The sequence below is a fragment of the Aethalodelphis obliquidens genome, unplaced genomic scaffold, assembly GCF_003676395.1.
Source record: "Aethalodelphis obliquidens isolate GAN/ISIS:26980383/991018 unplaced genomic scaffold, ASM367639v1 scaffold21, whole genome shotgun sequence".
Taxonomy (NCBI): Eukaryota; Metazoa; Chordata; class Mammalia; order Artiodactyla; family Delphinidae; genus Aethalodelphis; species Aethalodelphis obliquidens.
The window spans coordinates 1,510-11,417 of NW_020837965.1; the positions used below are offsets into that span (position 1 = coordinate 1,510).

Below are 9,908 nucleotides of genomic sequence, written 5' to 3' on the forward strand. Positions count from 1 at the left end.
GGAGTCTCTATGTATAGTATCACGTCATCTGCAAACAGTGATAGTTTTGCTTCTTCTTTTCCAATTTGTATTCCTTTTATTTCTCTTTCTTCTCTGATTGCTGTGGCTAGGACTTCCAAAACTATGTTGAATGATAGTGGTGAGAGTGGACAACCTTGTCTTTTTCCTGATCTTAGAGGAAGTGCTTTCAGTTTTTCACCATTGAGTATGATATTTGCTGTGGGTTTGTCATATATAACCTTTATTATGTTGAGGTAGGTTCCCTCTGTGCCCACTTTCTGGAGAGTTTTTATCATAAATCGGTGTTGAATTTTGTCAAAAGCTTTTTCTGCATGTATTGAGATGATCATATAGTTTTTATTCTTCAGTTTGTTAGTATGGTGTATCACATTGGTTGATTTGCGTATATTGAAGAATCCTTGCATCCTTGGGATAAATCCCACTTGATCATGGTGTATGATCCTTTTGATGTGCTGTTGGATTCTGTTTGCTAGTATTTTGTTGAGGATTTTTGCATCTATGTTCATCAGTGATATTGGTCTGTAATTTTCTTTTTTTGCAGTATTTTTGTCTGGTTTTGGTATCAGGGTGATGGTGGCCTCATAGAATGAGATTGGGAGTGTTCCTTCCTCTGCAATTTTTTGGAAGAGTTTGAGAAGGATTGGCGTTAGCTCTTCTCTAAATGTTTGATAGAATTCACCTGTGAAGCCCTCTGGTCCTGGGCTTTTGTTTGTTGGAAGATATTTAATCACAGTTTCAATTTCATTACTTGTGATTGGCCTGTTCATATTTTCTATTTCTTCCTGGTCCAGTCTTGGAAGGTTTTACCTTTCTAAGAATTTGTCCATTTCTTCCAGGTTGTCCATTTTATTGGCATAGAGTTGCTTGTAGTAGTCTCTTAGGATGCTTTGTATTTCTGCTGTGTCTGTTGTAACTTCTCCTTTTTCATTTCTAATTTTATTGATTTGAGTCTTCTCCCTCTTTTTATTGATGAGTCTGGCTAATGGTTTATCAATTTTGTTTATATTCTCAAAGAACCAGCTTTAGTTTTATTGATCTTTGCTATTGTTTTCTTTGTTTCTATTTCATTTATTTCTGCTCTGATCTTTATGATTTCTTTCCTTCTGCTAACTTTGGGTTTTGTTTGTTCTTCTTTCTCTAGTTCCTTTAGGTGTAAGGTTAGATTGTTTGAGATGTTTCTTGTTTCCTGAGGTTGCTATAAACTTCCCTCTTAGAACTGCTTTTGGGGCATCGTATAGGTTTTTGATCATCGTGTTTTCATTGTCATTTGTCTCTATGTATTTTTTGATTTCCTCTTTGATTTCTTCAGTGATCACTTTGTTATTAAATAACATACTGTTTAGCCTCCATGTGTTTGTGTTTTTTATGTTTTTCTTTCCCTGTAATTGATTTCTAATCTCATAGAGTTGTGGTCAGAAAAGATGTTTTATATGATTTCAATTTTCTTACTTAAATTTACTGAGGCTTGATTTGTGACCCAAGATGTGATCTATCCTGGAGAATGTTCCGTGTGCACTTGAGAAGAAAGTGTAATCTGCTGTTTTTGGATGGGATGTCCTATAAATATCAATTAAAACTATCTGGTCTATTGTGTCATTTAAAGCTTGTGTTTCCTTATTGATTTTCTGTTTGGATGATCTGTCCATTGGTGTAAGTGAGGTGTTAAAGTCCCCCACTATGATTGTGTTACTGTCGATTTCCTCTTTTATAGCTGTTAGCAGTTGCCTTATGTATTGAGGTGCTCCTGTGTTGGGTGCATATATATTTATAATTGTTATATCTTCTTCTTGGATTGATTCCTTGATCATTATGTAGTATCCTTCCTTGTCTCTTGTAACAGTCTTTATTTTAAAGTCTATTTTATCTGATATGAGTATTGCTACTCCAGCTTTCTTTTGATTTCCATTTGCGTGGAATATCTTTTTCCATCCCCTCACTTTCAGTCTGTATGTGTTCCTAGGTCTGAAGTGGGTCTCTTGTAGACAGTATATATATGGGTCTTGTTTTTGTATCCATTCAGCGAGCCTGCGTCTTTTGGTTGGAGCATATAATCCATTAAATGGATTAAATCCATTAAATGTTTAAGGTAATTATCGATATGTAGGTTCCTGTGACCATTTTCTTAATTGTTTTGGGTTTGTTTTTGTAGGTCCGTTTCTTCTCTTGTGTTTCCCACTTAGAGAAGTTCCTTTAGCATTTGTTGTAGAGCTGGTTTGGTGGTGCTGAATTCTCTTAGCTTTTGCTTGTCTGTAAAGCTTTTGATTTCTCCATCGAATCTGAATGAGATCCTTGATGGGTAGAGTAATCATGGTTGTAGGTTCTTCCCTTTCATCACTTTAAATATGTCATGCCACTCCCTTCTGGCTTGTAGAGTTTCTGCTGAGAAATCAGCTGTTAACTTATGGGAGTTCCCTTGTATGTTATTTGTCATTTTTCCCTTGCTGCTTTCAATAATTTTTCTTTGTCTTTAATTTTTGCCGATTTGATTACTATGTGTCTTGGTGTGTTCCTCCTCGGGTTTCTCCTGCCTGGGACTCTCTGCGCTTCCTGGACTTGGGTGGCTATTTCCTTTCCCATGTTAGGGAAGTTTTTGACTATAATCTCTTTAAATATTTTCATGGGTCCTTTCTCTCTCTCTTTTCTTTCTGGGACCCCTATAATGCGAATGTTGTTGCATTTAATGTTGTCCCAGAGGTCTCCTAGGCTGTCTTCATTTCTTTTCATTCTTTTTTCTTTATTCTGTTCCGCAACAGTGAATTCCATCATTCTGTCTTCCAGGTCACTTATCCGTTCTTCTGCCTCAGTTATTCTGCTATTGATTCCTTCTAGTGTATTTTTCTTTTCAGTTATTGTATTGTTCATCTCTGTTTGCTCTTTAATTCTTCTAGGTCTTTGTTAAACATTTCTTGCATCTTCTCAATCTTTGACTCCATTCTTTTCTGAGGTCCTGTATCACCTTCACTGTCATTATTCTGAATTCTTTTTCTAGAAGGTTGCCTATCTCCATTTAGTTCTTTTTCTGGGGTTTTATCTTGTTCCTTCATCTGGTACATAGCCCTCTGCCTTTTCATCTTGTCCATCTTTCTGTGAATGTTGTTTTCCACAGGCTGCAGGCTTGTAGTCCTTCTTGCTTCTGCTGTGTGCCTTCTGGTGGATGAGGCTATTTAAGAGACTTGTGCAAGTTTCCTGATGGGAGCGACTGGTGATGGGTAGAGCTGGCTGTTGCTCTGGTGGGCAGAGCTCAGTAAAACTTTAATCCACTTGACTGTTGATGGGTGGGGCTGGGTTCCCTCCCTGTTGGTTGTTTGGCCTGAGGTGACCCAACACTGGAGCCTTCCCTGGCTCTTTGGTGGAGCTAATGGCGGACTCTGGGAGGGCTCACGCCAAGGAGTACTTCCCAGAACTTCTGCTGCCAGTGTGCTTGTCCACACGGTGAGACACAGCCACCCCCCACCTCTGCAGGAGACCCACCAACACTTGCAGGTAGGTCTGCTTCAGTCTCCTATGGGGTCACTGCTCCTTCCCCTGGGTCCTGATGCACGTACTACTTTGTGTGTGCCCTCCAAGAGTGGAGTCTCTGTTTCCCCCAGTCCTGTCGAAGTCCTGTAATCAAATCCTGCTAGCCTTCAAAGGCTGATTCTCTAGGAATTCCCCCTCCTGTTGCCAGACCCCCAGGTTGGGAAGCCTGACATGAGGCTCAGAACCTTCACTCCAGTGGGTGGACTTCTGTGGTATAAGTGTTCTCCAGTTTGTGAGTCACCCACCCAGCAGTTACGGGATTTGATTTTATTGTGATTGCACCCCTCCTACCGTCTCATTGTGACTTCTCCTTTGTCTTTGGATGTGGGATATCTTTTTTGGTGAGTTCCAGTGTCTTCCTGTCGATGATTGTTCAGCAGTTAGTTGTGATTCCAGTGCTCTCACAAGAGGGAGTGAGAGCACGTCCTTCTACTCTGCCATCTTGAACCAATCCCACATGAGTGTCTTAATTCCTTTATTTTGTCTCCTAGACATCAGGTGGGACATTCATTCCCCTAAGTGGTGGCCGGGATTTAAATTTGATCTGCTTGCATACCTCTTTTCTGCCAGCTGCCCATCCTAACTCCTAGTGCTGCAGAATCTATTCCTTGAGAGCATATACTTTGCAAATTTGCTCTTACTAAGCCTAAAATTGCTGTACAGTTTCTAGCATTACATGCTTGCTTGCCTACCTCTGCTAGGCAGAGCTTTGTGTTAACTTTTCTCGTTATCAATTCTTGTTAAAAAATGGCGAGAGTAGTGGATACAAACCTTATCTGTCATTGGTATCTGTCCAAGCCCCAAAGTGACTGAAGGCACACTATATATTGCTCACTCTTTTACACTGCCTTCACGTTAAGATAAAGATGACCTTTTTGTTGTTATCTGACATATTCTAATAACTTGGAGACCTCCACCATGATGAGAAAACTGTTGTGTTGCTCATTTCATAGATCAAAGAACAGCTTCTGTATAATATAAATGAGGAAACCAAGGACCAAAGTGTTTTAACCAAATCACACAGCTAGGTGATGCTGAAATCAGGCTGCAGTCAACTCTTTGAGGTCTAACTCTGACCTTTATAAACACAGGCTGAATGAGTGAATCAATGAGTGAAATAATTGGGTTTTTAAAAGCCCAGTCTGGCTTATCCCCTACTCCCACCCTCAGGATCCTCAGGAACAGCTAACTAATCTTTTATTTATTTTATTTCTTTTCTTTTTTTTAGTATTTTGGCTGCGCCCTGCAGCTTGCGGGATCTCAGTTCCCTAACCAGGGATCAAACCCAGGCCACCACAGTGACAGCACTGAATCCTAACCACTTAGGCCACCGGAGAACTCTCTAAGAATCTTTTAAATGAGAGATTTAACATTTTCGTGGCTGGGGTTTGAGGACGAGTAGGTAAGATTTTTTTGAAATAGCCTATAAGATCCTAGCAAATTTTCATACTGGGGATTAAATTAATGAATTGAAACAAAATAAACAAAATTCTGAGTTATTTTAATGTGATAAGCAGGTGAGTATTTTGAAGCCTATGGTTGGAAAACTCTATTGCCAGAATGATTTGAGGGTCTGTACGTTGTGTCTTTTTCATGGTTTGCTTTAGGCTTTCTGGAACTAATCTTGAATCTAGAAATGCTTGAGATTTATCTAATTTTAAAAAAAGCAGTTCAAGATATGCTGAGATATCTAAATGTTAAGAAAACCACCTTATAAAGATCACTACCTTAATATGTACACCCTAGATTACATTTTGGTAGCTAGATGTGCCTAACGTCTTTCTAGATTTGAGAACTTAGAAATGGCCTCTGGCACAGGAATTTTAGGCCTTGTAGTTTGGTTTCTATCCTCATGTTCTTGCCATTTCTTCTGTACTTATATAGATTTATCTAGCACTTTTAATTGGAATAACACAGAGGTATATATCAGAAAAATACCAGGAGGCAATTGGCTGGGAAATTCCTCTCTTGGAGTGGTGAATGAATAACATAATCTCCAGTAGGGTTTTTTTTAATTAATTTATTTATTTTTGGCTGTGTTGGGCCTTCGTTGCTGCGTGCAGGCTTTTCTCTAGTTGTGGCGAGCGGGGGCTACACTTCGTTGCGGTGCTCGGGCTTCTCATTGCGGTGGCTTCACTTGTTGAGGAGCACGGGCTCTAGGCACGCGGGCTTCAGTAGTTGTGGCTCGTGGGCTCTAGAGCACAGGCTCAGTAGTTGTGGTGCATGGGCTTAGTTGCTCCGCGGCATGTGGGATCTTCCCGGACCAGGGCTCGAACCTGTGTCCCCTGCATTGGCAGGCAGATTCTCAACCACTGCACCACCAGGGAAGCCCCAGTAGGGGTGTTAAGAGAGAAATAACAGACCAATGTTAGGGGGGCTATTAGTTTGACATTTTACTACCTTTCCACACATACTGTTCACTTTATATTACACCTTTGTTAGACCTTTAAAATAGTTTAAACCTTGTTTAATTACAGATTTTGGTCACTCTGTTTCTTGTTTGTTGAGAAGTCAAAGGGCCTTTTAAAGCTGGATTTTTTAAAATGAGGTATTATATTTTCATAACTCGAAGTCTGCAGAACTATTTACTTAGATTTACCAGGACTGACACTTCAAACCAAAACACTTTCCATTTCTTTGGTGCTAATTTTCATAATTTTTTCCACTTCCCAGTGATTTTCTCATGGCAGGGGGAGATATAAAACCATTTGTACATTTACAGCTTCAAAATAGTCTATTTATCTATTTCAACCACAACAATAATCCTATTTCAACCAAAACAGATGTTTTCTTTTCCAAGCAGATAGGCAAATATTTAAAAAAGAAAAGAATACATCATACAACTAGACTCTGACTTAGAAAATGTTAGCTGGGTATCATAGTTCATTAAATGTTCTGTCATCTAATCCAAGATTAATCCCCTTTCCTGGTTTATAGGAGATGGTCCTTTTCCTGGTTTGATTGACATGGTTGGTGATGGAGGGTTAAATGAATCTTAAGCGAGTCTCCTGGCTTGTCAAGGATTTGCCGTGTTTTGGTTATGAAGATCTACCTCCAATCATGAAAGATTTAAATTTAGATTACTTTAAGGAGGCAGCTACATTTGTGCAAAGTCACCCAAAGGTGAGTGGAATGGTGGAGAGAAATGTGTTTAAAATGAACTCATTAGGCAAATCAAAACCATCTCACACCTGTCGGAATGGCTGTCATCAAAAAGATAAGAAACAGTAAGTGTTGTCGAGAATGTGGAGAAAAGGGAACCCTCATGCTCTTTTGGTGGGAATGTAAATTGGTACAGCCACTATGGAAAACAGTATAGAGGTTCCTTAAAAAACTGAAATAGAACTACCATAGATCCAGCAACTTCACTTCTATATATTTTTCTGAAGAAAATAAAAACACTAATTTGAAAAAATATATGGACAACTATGTTCATTGCAACACTGTTTACAATAGACAAGATGCGGAAGTGATGTAACTGCCCATCAATAGATGAATGGATAAAGAAGATGTGGTATAAATATACAGTGGAATATTAACTATAAAAAAGAATGAAATTGCGGGACTTCCCTGGTGGTCCAGTGGTTAAGACTCCATGCTCCCAATGCAGGAAGCCCAGGTTTGATCCCTGGTCAGGGACCTCGATCCTGCATACCGTAACTAAGGGTCCAAGTGCCGCAGCTAAAAGATCCCACATGCCACAACTAAAGATTCCATAGGCCACAACAAAGATCCCGCACACGGCAAAGATCCCACCTGATGCAACTAAGACCTGGCGCCGTCAAATAAATAAATAAATTTTTTTTTTTTAAAAAAATGAAATTACCATTTTTAACGACGTGGATGGACCTAGAGGGTATTATGCTCAATGAAATAAATCAGAGAAAGACAGATACTATGTGATTTCACTTACACATGGAATCTAAAAAACAAAACAAATGAACAAGCATAACAAAACAGAAACACAGTCATAGATACAGAGAACAAATAGGTGGTTGCCAAAAGGAAGAGGTGTTGGGGTAGGAGAGAAATAGGTGAGGAAGATTAAAAGGTAAAAACTTCCAGTTGCAAAATAAATGAGTTACAGTTGAGGAATGTACAGTGTGGGGAATATAGTCAATAATTACATCTTTGTATGATGACAGATCGTAACTAGATTTATCATGATGATCATTTTGAAATGTATGGAAATATTGAATCAGTATGATGTGTAACAGGAACTAACATAGTGTTGTAGGTAAAATATACTTCAAAAACAAACTCATAGAAACAGAGGTCAGATTTTTGGTTACCAGAGGCAGGGAGTGGGGTGGAAGAGAATTGGATGAAGGTGGTCAATAGGTACAAACTTGCAGTTGTAAGATAAGTAAGTACTAGGGATGTAATGTACAACATGATAAATATAATGAACACTGCTGAATGTTATATATGAAAGTTGTTAAGAGAGTAAATCCTAAGAGTTTTCATTACAGGAAAAAAATTTTTTTGTTTAATTTTGTATCTATATGAGATGATAGATGTTCACTAAACTTATTGTGATAATCATTTCATGATTATGCTGTAAACCTTAAACTTATACAGTGCTGTATGTCAATTATATCTCACTAAAACCGGAAGAAGAAAAAAAGACAGAAACAGGCTCATAGATACAGAGAACAAACTGGTAGTTGCCAGAAGGGAGAGAGGACAGGTGAAATGAGGGAAGCAGATTAAGAGGTACAAACTTTCAGTTATAAAATAAACAAGTCATGCGGATGTAATGTACAGCATAGGGAAAGTAGTCAATAATATCGTAATAACTCTGTATGGTGATCATTTCATAATATATAAAAATATCAAATCACTGTGTTATATACCTGAAGCTAATATTATATTTCACTTATAATTCAATTTAAACATTCTTAATAAAATAAACTCATTAGGGTTCTGTTTTATATACAGTAGTGTGTACATGTTAATCCCATGCTCCTAATTTATCCCTCTCTCCCTTTCCCCTTTGGTGAACATAAGTTTGTTTTCTACATCTGTGAGTCTATTTGTTTTGTAAATAAGTTCATATGTATCCTTTTTTAGAATCCACATACGTGATATTATATATTTGTCTTTGACTTACTTCATTTAGTATGATAAATAATCTCTACATCCATCCATGTTGCTGAAAATGGCACTATTTCATTCTTTTTATGGCTGAGTAATATTCTATTGTATGTATGTATCACATCTTTATCCATTCTCCTGTCAATGGACATTTACGTTGCTTCCATGTCTTGGCTATTGTAAATAGGGCTGCCATGAACATTGGGGTGCATGTATCTTTTTGATTTAGAGCTTTTGTCTTTTCCAGATATATGCCCAGGAGTGGGATTGCAACACCATATAGTAACTCTATTTTTGGTTTCTTTAGGAACCTCCATACTGTTCTCCATAGTGGCTGCACCAATTTACATCCCCACCAACAGCAGAGGAGGGGTCCCTTTTCTCCAGAGATTTTCTGAATTTGGGGAAATGGTTTCAATAAGATTTTTAACCTTTCTCTTAACTTTCTTTTACCCAGGGCTGCAACAAGAGCAAGCGGACCCAAAGCTATATTCTCTGGTGAATAGCTTTTTGAATCTACTTTGTCATTTTGCAGGATTTAAAAAAACAAATGAAGGATCCCAGTTACATAATTCATTTTTCTTGTGTGACTGTTTTTTTTTGTTGTTGTTGTTTTTCGGTAGCGGGGCCTCTCACTGTTGGAGCCTATCACTGTTGTGGCCTCTCCCGCTGCGGAGCACAGGCTCCGGATGCACAGGCTCCAGATGCACAGGTTCAGCGGCCATGGCTCACGGGCCCAGCCGCTCAGCGGCATGTGGGATCTTCCCGGACTGGGGCACGAACCCGTGTGCCCTGCATCGACAGGCGGACTCTCAACCACTGCGCCACCAGGGAAGCCCTGGGTGACTGTTTTTAACCTTTGAGTATCTGAAACTCAAAATGTACTTGATGGGAAATGTATCAAGATATTGTGAGTTCATTTGCAGAGACAAGCAGATTTCTGTTTATATAGTGGTAAATAGTTTATATGGTGTTAAATAAAACATATTTATGGTCAAAGTTCACCGCTGCAATGACAAAAAGGAAGCAGAAGTAATGTTCTGAGCAAGCATGAAGATAAAATTGATTCATTAATGATATTTCATTATTAATACCAACTCCTTATGGTATAATCCATAGTTTTGAGTAAAAGGACTACTCTGCTGGGTTATGAGATATGTTTAAGGATTAGATGCCCATTACAGTCACATCAACAAAACTGGTAGAGACTGTGGCAGGTGAAGAAGAATCCTATTTTGCAGAACTGTGGAGATGTGGAGATCTGAAAAAAA

The 9,908-nt window shown here is 38.7% G+C and overlaps 1 long non-coding RNA gene across 1 annotated transcript; it reads left to right on the forward strand.

The window, feature by feature from the left end:
* The first annotated feature begins 3,951 nt into the window (after nt 1–3,951).
* Nucleotides 3,952–9,273, forward strand: LOC113627747 (uncharacterized). The gene is made up of 3 exons (XR_003435717.1): nt 3,952–4,942; nt 6,478–6,663; nt 9,095–9,273. It is a non-coding gene; the product is annotated as an uncharacterized LOC113627747 (long non-coding RNA).
* The last annotated feature ends 635 nt before the right edge of the window (nt 9,274–9,908 follow it).